This window comes from Diabrotica virgifera, chromosome 2, assembly GCF_917563875.1.
Source record: "Diabrotica virgifera virgifera chromosome 2, PGI_DIABVI_V3a".
In the NCBI taxonomy this organism is placed as follows: domain Eukaryota; kingdom Metazoa; phylum Arthropoda; class Insecta; order Coleoptera; family Chrysomelidae; genus Diabrotica; species Diabrotica virgifera.
Window position 1 is genome coordinate 185,386,917 of NC_065444.1, and position 14,855 is coordinate 185,401,771.

Here is a 14,855-nt window from a genome sequence, read left to right on the forward strand (position 1 = left end):
ATAATAAATATTGAAATTCTTTCAAAAAATTATCAATGATGAAGAAATAAAATGGAACAAAACCCAAAATATGTCAAGAATAGTAGTTAGGTGTATATATTTTTTTCAACAATTACTAAAATTTTATTAAACTAAATCCAAACAAATTATTTTTAGGTTTGCAAAATATTCAAATCAAATATATTTACTTAATCAAAATCGATTTCACTAAGCGATGGGTTCAGAAGCAAAAACACGAATTCAATGTTCCAACTATAGTCGACCGAAGAACAAGGTTTTTCGATACACGACAAAAAAAGGGTACACTACGATTTAATTAGATTTTAACACGACAAATATACTATACCGATTACAATTATAATTTTAAATAAATTTATCCAATGCGAAAAATACGATAGATCAGATCTTGAACCGGCAAAGCAACAACGAAATTGATTCAAGACGATCCGGCTAGAAGGCCAAACTTATGGGGTGGCGATTGGGCTATGCTGGTCTATTACGCAATCGAATTTAAAGCGGACTGTATGGAAATAATAACAAAAAAATTCTTACCTATTTTAACTGGTAGGTCGAGAAGTCTTCAGTTATTAGTAAGGTGAAGGAAGGAGGGAGAAAGGGTTAATTTATTTTTTACTATAACTGAAACCGGCGTTTTTTGGCGACACTTGATAACTACAGGAAACGACTTAACAATTCAATTTGTTCTTACTTACTGACAACCACGACTAGTTAGTACTAACGAAAGGTAATTAAAGAGAAAACAAAAAATTTAGTACAATATCTGGGCAAGAAAATAGGCCAGGTACTTCGAATGAAATAAATTTAATGAGGCCAAAACACCCTGTATACAATGACAATGTACCTGTCTAGCAACAATATTATTACAGCGATATTGATAAAGAATAAGGCTATAACATATTAAAATAATTACTTAAATCGGACATCAGGTTTAGGAAATACAAGACATTAAAAATGACCCATTTTTGGGGTGTCCGTTTTCTCTGCCGGTGAGTGTATATGCAGCGTTGGGACAGAAAGGGTTAACGTACATAAAATCGACGGATACCACACTTTTTACGTCATGGGTGGCATTTCTTGTATTGCACCAAAACATGCAATAGCTCCTAACCAATCCATTCCTCGGCTAAAAACTAAACCCACACCTGAGGTTTACGGAAGTCAGAGAGCTGTTCAACTAATACATTTTGAATGGACAAAACCTCAAGGTTTATCAGAAATCAAGATCCGAAGGGAATGTTCACACCAACTGAAACTGTGACTCCATCTGTTCCTGATCTGTGGCTCTAAGGGAAAAGCAGAGACATTCTCGGTATTTTAAGATGGAATGGATTCATGGAAGCTGTGAGAAGAGACATACCATATTCATATTATGAACTAACATTTATTATTTGTATAGAAAACTAGGAGAAATTTATCAAATGACAGCATTCTAATAAAAAGTAAAGTTTTGGAATGTAAAAAGTGGGTTTTGCCGAGACCGTTAAAAATTGGCAATTTTCAACTTGCACTTTAAACCGAACGGTTCGTCTGAAGAAAAAAAGTAAATAGTGATATTTGTAGATAATTTTAAGTATTTTAATTTCTGTTAGCATACTATATACTAAAAGTTAATAGTTTTCGAGATTTGAGCAAAAAAGCGGAAAAAAGCTGAAATTTTTCGATTTTCTCGCGATTTTTTTAATGTTCCGGCAAGAAATTTTGTCCGCAAACCTCATATTCGGATTCAGCAGCCCAAAATCCATATATAATGAAAGAAATCAGAACTACCCCAAAACTTTCCTAATAGGGAGCTCGTAGAGTACAAATTGACTGAATCAAAACGTAAAAGTAAAATGTTGGAGAATCTTTTTTTTAAGTTAAAGTTAGTTTTATCGTAAAAGTAAGGTAAACACAAAAAGTATTACTTAGTGTTTCTGTTTTTGTCCTTTGTACATCATACTTTTTTGTGATGTGTTCCAGAAATGAGTACAACACAAGACAGAAAATGAAAATAAGAAATTATACATTTGCGAAAGTGCAGCATATTAAATTTTCTAGAAGTTATTAGTAAAGGAAGAAATAATTACTTACCACAACAAAAGATACAGGAGGTCGCGCTGATTACTAAAAAATGGAAACCTCAGCAGGAACACAAAATTGTAATGTTGCAAATAGATCGGTAGTCACAAATGGAGCTGACAAAATGTGCCTCAAAAATTGAGACCAAGAGAAGTTACGGACACTTGAGAGGGAAATTTTACGAAAAATCATGGGTCTAATAAATAGAATATAAAACTTGAAATAAGAATGCACTACGAGATAAGAAAAAAGCTATTTCAAAAGTATTTCAAAAGCTTCTAAATGAGGTGTCACATGATGTACTTTCCCATTTAAAAAAATCAAAGTTATGACTGTCACCTGAAGAGGTATCGCGTAAAGTTCGAAACATTGATGCTGCAATATACTATGACTATTTTAAAAATCGACCTGTCCGAGCGTTTTGCTTATGTGCTAAAAATAAATAAGTTAATAAGGGGGTAACACTTATTCCAGCGCACTGTATGTATTAATACCCTGTCAGTTGGTCTTAGTCGGTTTCGGAATTTTCGAATAACCTTGGAAGATGTTTTGTATTGCATAGTTTTGTTTGATATCTCAGAGATATAGCATATACAGGGTGTCCAGAATCTCTACCGACAAACGAAGACAGGAGATTTCTCAGATAATTTTAAGACAATTTAACCCAATTCATCTAGTCCGAAAATGCTTCCTAAGGGAGCTAGAGCTCTTTGAAGATGGCCTCATGTAATTAGTTTTTCTTAAATACCTCCAGAACGCTTCTATTTAGAAAAACGAAAATTGGTATGGATATTTACTTTCCAGAAGTGAATCGATTCCATCCGTTGTGAATTTCTAGTATCGGTCATAGGCGTCCGTTTTGGATAGAGCAACGGTTATTTTATCGCATAACTTTATTGTCTTTAACTTTTAAGCATTTTTGATACTGGATTATTAAATTGTGAGGTATTCTAGTACTAAAAGGTACTCTTGCTTTAAGTCGGTAGGATACACCGTTTTCTAGAAAAATCGATTGTAAAATTTTTCGTTTTTGGAATTTGAAAAAAAAATTGAAAAAAATTAAAAAAAAAACGATGTATTTTACTAACTTAAAGCAAGAGTAACTTTTAGTATTCGAATACCTCATAATTTAATAATCTAATGTCAAAAATGCTTTTGGTACTAGTACACTTTAGAAGACCAAAAATAATAATTTTTTTCAAGATTTTTTTTTCTCAGAACCTTTATTAGAAATGAACATAAAACTTTTTACATATTAATATCTAACTCTTAGAGAGTACAAAAAATATATATTTTTTCATTTATGCACGTACACTAATATTGTAGAGGGCGCAAAAGTCGAGGCCTCGAAAAATGATGGCGGACAGTTAATCTCAGGATTGGGATATCTGGAACAAAAAAATCGTACCTACTGCATTTGAAAAAGGACGGTTTCTTACGTGACAATTTACCACAATTTCAGCAAAAAATAAAAAATAAATATCTTTTAACCATGAAAAACTGAAGAAAAACGGACGACTTTCTCACAAAATTTTTTCAAATTTCCGTAAAATCTTTTCTTTGCGGAATTTTTCACTAACGGTGGTAAATTGTCACGTTCACCTTCCTTTTTCAAATGCCGTACGATTTTTTTGTTTCAGAGATCCCAATCCTGACATTAACTTTCCGCCATCGGAACTACTTTTTTTAGAGGCCTCGACTTTGGCGCCCTCTACAATATTAGTGTACGTGCATAAATGAAAGTAGATATATTTTTTGTATTCTCTTAGGCAGGCCGCACATCAAAGAAACATGAAACATAAATTACGTTTCATGGAAATAAAACACTTCTAAACAAATATACGTCCGGCCATTTATGAAAGTCTCCGAAAATAAAAATGTGTCATGAGCATGAATCACACTCGTTTCATTGGTAGGCGGGCTTTGAGATTTATTTAGCAGCGTTTTATTTTCATGAAACATGGTTTACGTTTCATATTTCATGTTTTTCGTTTCATGTTTCTTTGGTGTGCGGCTTGCCTAAGAGTTAGATATTAATATGTAAATAGTTTTATGTTCATTTCTAATAAATGTTCTAAGAAAAAAATCTTAAAATTTTTTTTATTTTTGGTCTTCTAAAGTGTACTAGTACCTTAGACAAAAAAGTTATGCTATAAATTAACTCTTGACCTACCCAAAACGAACGCCTATGACCGGTACTAGAAATTCGCAATTAATGAAATCGATTCATCTCTGGAATATAAATAAATGTACCAGTTATCATCTTTCTAACTAGGTTTTTTTGAATTTTTTTTTTTAAATTCAAAGAACGAAAAATTTTCAAATCGATTTTTCTAGAAAACGGTGTATCCTATCGACTTAAAGCAAGAGTACCTTTTAGTACTAGAATACCTCACAATTTAATAATTCAGAGTCAAAAATGCTTAAAAATTAAAGACAAAAAAGTTATGCGATAAAATAACTGTTACCCTACCCAAAACGGACGCCTATGATCGGTACTAAAAATTCGCAATGGATGGAGTAGATTTATTTCTAGAAGATAAATACGCGTACCAATTTTTGTTTTTCTAAACAGAAGCGTTCTGGAGGTATTTAAGAAAAACTCATTTCAAGACGCCATATTCAAACAGCTCTAGCTCCTAGTCCAGAAAGCCACTGCGCATCCGCTAGGAAAAATATTCGGATTCGGATTTTTTGCACAATCTTACTCAAAAAGGACCCCTTTTAACAAATTTGCATGTTGCCAGGACCAAAAGTGGGTCAAAAATTTTTTAAACGTTTTTTTTTTTGTTTTTTTCCTAAAATTGTTTTTTTGCATGGAACAAAGTTTTTTTAGGGTTTTTGGATCATTCCAAACAGAAAAGTCTTGAGTGATATTTCTCTAAAGTTGATAGTTTTTGACATATAAGCGATTAAAAATTGAAAAATTGCGAAATCGGCCATTTTTAACCCTCAAAAACTATGTGAAAAACTGAAAATTTGAATGTTGACAAGATAGGTAGATATTCTTTAAACATCGATTGATGAAATCCCGAAGAGTTTTTTGCAATACAATATTCAAAACTCCTTTGTTTTTTAATTGCTAATCAAGCGTGCGCGACACTATTTTCCACCGATAGTATGGTGCAAATGAAAGGAATAAATTCGTTATTTTGTAAACCGGCGACTTTAAGGAAAAATCCCGAAACAGGTCGATTTTTATTTTTAAGATATGATATTGTGGCATATATGGTATACTAGTGGCGTCATCCATCTGGGCGTGATGACGTAATCGATGATTTTTTAAATGAGAATAGGGGTCGTGTGCTAGCTCATTTGAAAGGTTCTTCAATTCTCTATTCAGTAATGTAAACATTTATATAATTATTTATACAGGGTGTCCTTCTACCTACTTCTTTTTTTGTCAAATAATTTAATTTAATAAAAAAATTGTGGACACCCTGTATAAATAATTATGTACATACATGTTTACATTACTGAATAGAGAATTGAAGAATCTTTCAAATGAGCTACCACACGACCCCTATTCTCATTAAAAAAAATTATCGATTACGTCATCACGCCCAGACGGATAACGTCACTAGTATACCATATATGCCACAATATCATAACTTAAAAATAAAAATGGACCTGTTTCGGGTTTTTTCCTCAAAGTCGCCGGTTTACGAATTACGAAATAACGAATTTATTCCTTTTATTTGCACCATACTGTATACACATGCAACGGTGGAAAATAGTGTCGCGTACGCGTGATTATAAATTAAAAAACAAAGGAGTTTTGAATACTGTATTGCAAAAAACTCTTTGGGATTTCATCAATCGATGTTTAAAGAATATCTACCTACCTTGGCAACATTCAAATTTTAAGTTTTTCACATAGTTTTTGAAGGTCGAAAATGGCCGATTTCGCAATTTTTCAAACTTTAGAGAAAAGTCACTAGACCTTTTCTGTTTGGAATGATCCAAAAAACCTAAAAAAACTTTTTTCCATGCAAAAAAAATAATTTTAGGAAAAAACAAAAAAAAAACGTTTAAAAAATTTTTGACCCACTTTTGGTCCTGGCAACATGCAAATTTGTTAAAAGGGGTCCTTTTTGAGTAAGATTGCGCAAAAAATCCGAATTAGAATATTTTTCCTAGCGGATGCGCAGTGGCTTTCTGGACTATCCCTTAGGAAGCATTTTCGGACTAAGTGAATTGGGTTAAATTGTCTCAAAATTATCTGAAGAATCTTCTGTCTTCGTTTGTCGGCCGAGTTTCTGGACACCCTGTATAATAGTCTTGTTTGCCTCAAAATAAGTAAAATAAGGATGTAAAAATAACATAAGCATGATAACAGTTAAATTTTGAAATAAAATTAGACTACTTTCTCATAATTCTTAGTGCCCTTCAGAGCGTCGGACGTCGAGTTCCGCCTCTTGTCCATTTCTTCCATGCGCTTCTATTGGTGGCCAGATTCTTCATATCTCTTATACTTATACTCATGTCTCTCCTTTCACCTATATCGTGGATCTGGTCCGTCCATGTCTTCCTCAGCATGTCTTTTTTCTTTTGTGTCCCATTTTGGCGTCATGTACCTTCTTTGTTAGTCTCTTTTGCTCCATTCGTTCTACGTGGCCAAACAAACTCAATTGTTCGTTTTCGATCTTTCTCAATATCGGTTCTTGTTCCAGCTCTCTCCTTATATCTTCATTTCCGAATCTTTCAAACTTCGTAACTGCAGCTTTTCTCTTCATGTACCTATTTCATCTTTTTCGTGTTTATCAGTGAATTATGTTTCCTTTGCACAATCCATGTTTTCTCCCAATATGTCATTATCAGATTTACTACGCTGTTATAATATAACCCTTAAGTTTAGTTATGTTGTCTATTTCTGATTTTCCAAAAATTGTATTATTTAATAAGTAATACACATTAGTATCTAGCCTTCTTCAGTTTATTACTTATCATGTCTGTTTTTCCATCATCTTACTTAAAATTAGACTTAAAAATATAAATACTTTGTAAGCAATATTTATTTTAATAGATAATTTGAAAAGTCTCTAACTGAATGAGTTAAGGATCGGGAGCTGTTTGTCTCAAGTTGGTCATTCAGAATATCTGGATTTTTTAATTTATTAATTTCGATAGATTCTAATAAAGATAGCTTAAAGCCTTCATTTTGAATGTGAAGAATTTGATACTGTTCATTAAAATAATGATTATGATCTAGAATGTGAAGTGCGTAGAATGTGTTTTTCTGTTATTAACTTGTATTTTAATAGATAAATTGAAAATAATTCATAATACAATGTTGTCATACAATGAATAAGCAGTTTTTAAAACAGGTTAATTAAAATCAAATACACATTTAGACAATATTTTTTTTTAAGTTTATTAAAATATGAAATGTCCTGTCTAGCGTGACTGTCTTTGTACAATATTCACTTCTGTAGTAATATAGTAGATGATCGAACATTTTTATGTATGGAATTTATTATTGCGATTACAAAACGATATCGCTAAAGTTTATAATTCTAAACAAGGAATACATATACATAAGCATGATAACACTCTATTCTACAAAAAAATATATATTTGATGTACATTATCTTTCAAGTATCATACATTTTAATAAATACATTGAAAACAATCCATACAATGTTGACTGATATCACAATTAACAAGCAGATTTTAAAACATTTATTTGAATTAAAAAGAAATACACATTTTCCCTAATTGCATTTCTCCATAATTTATATCTTGGGTCATAACAATATTTTACAGACATGTCCTGCCTAAGCGTGTCCCCCCAGGCAGTACCGGCGCTAGGGTATAAGGTACTTGCCTGCAAAACTAGGATAGGCGCCCTTCGTTTTTTTAATTAGTATTTTGTATAATACTAGCTAAAAAAAAGGTCATTATGGCGCCCTCCAAGCAGGGGCGCCCGCCTGTAGTGGATCCCTTGCAGGCCCGTTATCACCGCCTTCGCAGGTCTTCTTCTCTTACTCCTTTCAGGACCCTGCGGTTCAGAAATTGTTCGTATTGGGTGATTGATGGCTCGATGTTAAGGGGGATATATAGTTTGAAATTTTCATTTTTTTTTTGTTTTAAATTAAAGTGCATAACTTCAAGAATACTCTGAAAATTTTAGATTGGTCGGAGTAAAATTACCAGACGCATGTTTAGACAAGGCAAAAACGGCGGGTCCGTTGGAAAAAATATTCCCATGAGATTTTTTTGCATAATCACATTTGTAATACACCCCAGAATAGGGTTCAAGAAGTCGCCCACGCGAAAAGTGGTAAAAATTTTTTTAAAAAATGTTTTTAATCAAATTGCAAAAATTATTATTTTTGTCCCGGACAATTTTTTTTTTGGTTTTTTTAGACCATTCGGAACAAAAACGGTCTCTTGTAATTTTTCTCAAAAGTTGATGGTTTTTGAGTTATAAGCAATTTAAAATTTAAAAAACGCGAAAATGGCAATATTTAAAACTTAATAACTCGGTTAAAAATTATTATTATGAAAGTCAGAAAGTGACTAAATCAAAGTTTAAAGCCCTCCCTACATGATCCTCAAGGAATTTGTGTCATTAATTTGTTACTAAGCTGTTATTTTTAATAGTTGAAGACTGTTATTTTTAATTATTAACAAAAAGCCGTAAGATCGTATTGACGCGGCTGTAAATGTGAGTGCGAGTAAGATCCCCATTGGACTGCCGGAATGGTATCTCTCTCGCACTTACCATAGACGGCCGCCTGAAATACGTGCAGGCGCTCATTATTATTACTTAAAAATAACAGCTTAGTAATAAAATAATGACAAAAATTTCTTCAAGATCTTGTAGGGGCGCTTTAAACTTTGATTTAGTCACTTTCTGACTTTCATAATAATAACTTTTAACCAATTTATTTTTTATTAAGCCTTGAAAAACGCCATTTTTCGTTTTTTTCAATTTCAAATTGTTTATAACTCGAAAACGATCAACTTTAGAGAAAAATTACAAGAGACCTTTTTTGTCCAGAATGGTCCAAAAAACCTAACAAAAATTTGTACGGGCCAAAAATATTGATTTTTGCAATTTGATTAAAAAAAATTAAAAAAAAAATTTGGACCATTTTTTACGTGGGCGACTTCTTGAACCTTATTCTGGGACGTATCACGAATGTGATTATGCAAAAAAATCTCATGGGAATATTTTTTCTAACGAACCCGCCGTTTTCGCCTTGTTTAGTTGAATGCAGTGTTGCCACAGGTCTTGGACACAATTTCGGGAGACTGCTCCTATTTTTTCGGTAGAAATCGTCAAATTTCGGCAGATTTAATTTTTTGCTTCTTTTGCTATCGCATTGCAAAAAAATGATACTTTAGGTACGAGTATTCAAAAATAAACTACATTCACCATAAAAATTATTCAAAGTTCAAAATCGGTATACCTTAAAAAAATGTATTTTCTCGGCTTTCTAGGTATTATAGAGCAATTTTCATTTTTTTTTTAATCCAAAGTAACTCGAGTATTGTTTATGTATTTCAAATTAGAAACTATTAAGATCTAGAATATTTATTTGAAACATTTTTCTCTAAAATCTACAAGGAGATCCGGTCCTGAAAGTTCAGGTAGAAAAGTCGAAATACTTTGAGCTCCACAACTTTTATAGTTTTTAGAAGAAACATTGTAAATTTAAATAGTAAACCAAAATATATAGAAGCAGTGTACAGTGATCTGTTAATAGCTGTAAGTACAGTTTCCAAATTTGCAGTAGTTTGATTATAAGCATTGTTTTTATATACATACGAAAAAGATTATTTATATTTCGTATTTATTAATTATTTAAAAACTAGTTTTAACTGTTGGCATTATCTTGCTAATTGCTGGATCGACTATTTACTTTTCAATAAACAGAGTCGGACCTACCCAAATTAAAATTATTGAAATGAAAGTTCAATTTAAATTTAAAAAAAGATAGCAAGGTCAAATTTGACAAAATGGCAGGTGGTACTTCTGACTACAGGGGTCCATCAATTAATCCCGATCAGCATAAAATTACTTATTCTACCATAACTAAACAACAACCATTAACAAAATTCCCAACAAAAAATCAGACCATAATTTTACCGGCAGTAGACGGAATAAGAACAGAAGAGTACACCATTGCAGTAGGGACTATAGTCCATCCAAAAAATGTACTCATCTCATCCAAAATGTCAAACGGAAGAATATGTATCTACCTTTCAAGCATACAAGTCGTAGATGATTTTCTAAGTCAACATGGTGAAATTAAGATTGGAGAACATACAATCAAAGCACGTAAACTAATTACACCTGCTAATAAATTAGTTCTATCCCAAGTATGTCCATCTATACCCCATAACATAATCGAACAGTCTTTAATCAATCTTGGTTTTAAATTAATGTCTCCGATTTCGTTCCTTAGAGCTGAAATACAAGACCCACAATACAGCCATGTACTTAGTTTTCGAAGACAAGTTTACTTTGCACCTACAGACAATTTTACTGTACCCGACTCCGTCCTAATTGATTTTGAAAATATTTCGTACCTAATTTTTCTTTCCGATAAACTAACTTGTTACAAATGCCACCAAACTGGTCACGTTTCCTCGGACTGTACCTCAAATCCCTCTTATCCACAAAATACTCAAAAGCCCCAAGCGGAGGAAAATTTTCTTCCACAAATACCATCTACTAGCCCCTAACAAAATCAAATTACACATGTAAATGACGAATCTCGAGAATAAATGGATGCTCAAGTCAGCACTGATACCGATAATAAAAATAAACGATCTCACTCGGAAGTGTCATCCCCAACTTGCTCCACTCCTACAGAAATTATACCAACAGAATTCACGAAACCAAAACCAGTGCAAATTAAAAAGAAGAAGAAAATGACTAAATTAGACAAATCCACTTCAGAAACTACTAATATTGAGTCATTATTACAACCAGTCAAACAATTTATCCAGGATGCATCACCACCATATGTACTAAATTACACCCAATTACTAGCATTCTTAGAAGACGTTCACGGTTCTTCCACCCCAGTAGAACTGGCCCTAGAATACACACAGGATATACACGGGTTGGGACATATGCTAACTGAAATATATCCCATGTTGAACGAAAGAGCAATTAAATCTAGAATTACAAGAATCAAGAAAAAACTACTTAGTAAAATAAACCAAGATTTTAGTATTCAGGATGACACCTCTGAAGATACTGACGCATCACAGGAAAATACTCCTTCCAACGATAAATAAAAAAAAAGTTAACAAAATGGCTATTATTCATTGGAACATTCAATCCGTATTCACACATATAGAAATGCTACAGCTTTTAATTAAAGAAACACATCCACAAGTTATGCAACATGTTTACAAGAGACAAATTTCACAACAAATAAAAAATACTCATTAAAAACTCTAATAACCCTGCTTACTCCTACACATTTTCTGACAATTTGCATTTAATTTTTGAACAAAAACCCTTTCTTTCTGCATCATTTAGTAAAAGAATCACAGGTTTCAATTTTCCGAAAGTTATTTCCAATAAAATAAACTACCCTCCTCCTTGGACCATAAAACTCCCCAAATATAATACAAATCTTTCAAGAGATTAAAGACAAGTACAAAAGATATTACCAAATATATACAGATGCGTCCAAAACTTCTGAAATGGAAACGGTAGGCGCAGCTTTCGTTGACGAAACAATTAAACATCAGTTCCAGCTACCTAAGGAGTACTCCATATATTTTGCCGAATTGTATGCCATATCTAAAGCCCTACAACATATATCAAACCAGCCCAAATTGGAAGCAGTCATTTTCACAGATTCTTTAAGCGCAGTACAAGGAATATTAAAGGTTTACCCAAACCACCCAATACTAAGCCAAATTAAAATTGATCTAGAACTTTACAGTAAGAATAAACGGGTAGAATTTGTTTGGATTCCATCTCATGTAGACATAATAGGTAATGAAAAAGCTGATCGGGAAGCTAAAGAAGCCTGCTATACGAATAGACCAGATAAAGAGCTCCTAGAAATTCTTCATTCCGACATTCAAAACACCATCAAAGAATTTTCAATGAGAATATGGCTCGAAAGATAGAAAAAACTTGACAACAAACTACAACGCATCAACCCAAATTTGTCACCAAAAGGGATAGTGTCACAAAAACGACGAGATCAAGTCATACAACACCGCTTGAGAATAGGACATACCAGGTTAACCCACCAGTACCTAATGAAGAAAGAACAACAAAAACTGTGCTATGTTTGTGATATTCCTCTGACAATCGAACACATCATTGTGCTCACTCTATCACCTGGAACGACTTTAAAGTGATTTACCAAGTGATATGAAAAGTGCTCTGAACTATAGTAAATGTGATAAAGTTTCTAAAACTAACTAAATTATACAATCTAATATAAAAATAAGCTTAAGTTCTCAATTGTAATTAGTTGTTATAAGCAAATATCTGATTGTATGTACAACTCTTCCCCGCCAATAACCTTTCATGGTTGACGCGGTTTACTTAATAAAAAAAATCTACAAGGAATGTTTTATGGGCAAAACATGATTTTTTACACTTTATAACCGTTTAAAAACAAAACAATGTCGGATATTGAAGCAATTGAGAACGAGAAACATTTTATGTTCTTTAGTTATGTCGAAATACTGTAACTTAAAAAGGAGCAAAATAAATTTCTCCCGTTTTAAGATTTTAATATAAATACTATTTTTAGTTTGGAATTATCTTCTATATCAAAATAAGCCACAATCCTTCAGTATTCACTATTCAGATTCAGGTAGATACATTTTACTCCCAAAATCATAATATAAAAGGACAGAGGACTGGTCATAAAATGATATCGTAAATCCGTATCTGCTGGTTCGCAGATTGTGTCACAAGCTAGTAAAAGAAATTCAAGAATTCATGAAAATTGACTAATAGGCCAGGGTAATAAGACAAAAATATACCCTGTTCGTGACACTCGAGCAGCCAGGGTACTGAAGCGTTTTTTCGACAAGTAATACCTATAGGAACAAATTGTAACTATTTCCTGCGTAGGATCTGGCGGCCATTTTTATTTATAAACAATTAACTGTCAAAAAATGGCATTTTTCCCTTTTTTTTCAAATCAATGGAAAACAGTGAAACTTATGATTTTTTTAATACAAATATCTTTGAGATTATGGAAAAAGCTTTAAAATGACATACTACAAGGTTTGATATACTCATTTATTGTTAATATAATTGCGCAAAAAAGGCGGAATTGCAAAAAAAATTATTTTCGCAATAACTGCTGTAAAAATTAGTGTACAGATTTGAAATTTTTGTCAAATGAGGGTTCTTTGGTACTTAATAAGTGATAAAAATTTCAAAGCGATTCATTCAATTGTTTAAATTTTATTTGAATTGTTTATCCCAGAGAGCATTTTTTTACAATAACATAAGTCAGAAAAAAATGACGCTAGAACCATTCCACATGTGTCAAATTGAAGAGCATGAACTATATTTTCAACTTGGTTTAAAAAAAGGGAATAAAAAATGCATTTATTAGTAATAAATTATTGTGCAAAAGTATCGTAAATCTTTCCTTATAAACTTTTTGAATAACGTTTTCCAAAAAAATTAACTTTTTTACCCTGTTTTAAATGCACAACTACCAAGTAATGTTATTTATATCATAATTGATAAAAAATTTTAATAAATATATATAATTTCTTATATAACAAAATAAAAAGTTTATAAGGAAAGATTTACGATACTTTTGCATAATTATTTATTACTAATAAATGCATTTTTTATTCGCTTTTTTTAAACCAAATTGAAAATATAGATCATGCTCTTTCATTTGACACCTGTGGAATGGTTCTCACGTCATTTTTTTCTAACTTATGTTATTGTAAAAAAAATGCTCTCTGGGATAAACAATTTGAATAAAATTTAAACAATTGAATGAATCGCTTTGAAATTTATATCACATATTAAGCACCAAAGAACCCTTATTTGACAAAAATTTCAAAGCTGTACACTAATTTTTACAATAGATATTGCGAAATTAATTTTTTTTGCAATTCCGACCTTTTTTCGCAATTATATTAACAATAGATGAGTATATCAAACTTTGTAATACGTCATTTTAAAGCTTTTTCCATAATCTCAAAGATATTTGTACTAAAAAAACCATAAGTTTCACTGTTTTCCATTGATTTGAGAAAAAAAGGGGAAAATGCCATTTTTTGACACTTAATTGTTTATAAATAAAAATGGCCGCCAGATCCTACGCAGGAAATAGTTACAATTTGCTCTTATAGGTATTACCTGTCGAAAAAACTCTTCAGTACCCTGGCTGCTCGAGTGTCATGGAAAAAACCTTATTACCCTGGACTATAAACTCTGTTGCCAAATCTATCCGCTAAAAAATTTTTCTAATAATTTTGATTTTTCAGTAGAAAAAAAATCGGCAGATTAATTTTTAAATTAAGAATTTTGATTTTTCGGCAGAAAAAAAGGAGAATTAGATAGGTCGGTAGATTTGAGAGGTATTCAGTAGATCTACCGAAAAATCGGTAGCTATGGCATCACTGGTTGAATGTCCCTACCTTTCACTCGCTTTGCCGCGATTTTTCGTAATCACGCATGAGCATAGTAAGAAACCTTCAACAACTGTTCCCCTTCTCTTTTGTAGATTACTCCCCGATTCAAAAAAATATTGCGGTGTGTATAATTTTACGATTTCTTCTTCTTCTTCCTACTTTATAAATAGGCT

General features: G+C 32.0%; 1 protein-coding gene across 1 annotated transcript in view; it reads left to right on the plus strand.

Moving 5' to 3' along the window:
- Positions 1-14,855, plus strand: part of LOC114338980 (kelch-like ECH-associated protein 1) — a 253,837-nt gene that overhangs the window by 88,157 nt on the left and 150,825 nt on the right. The window lies entirely within an intron of this gene.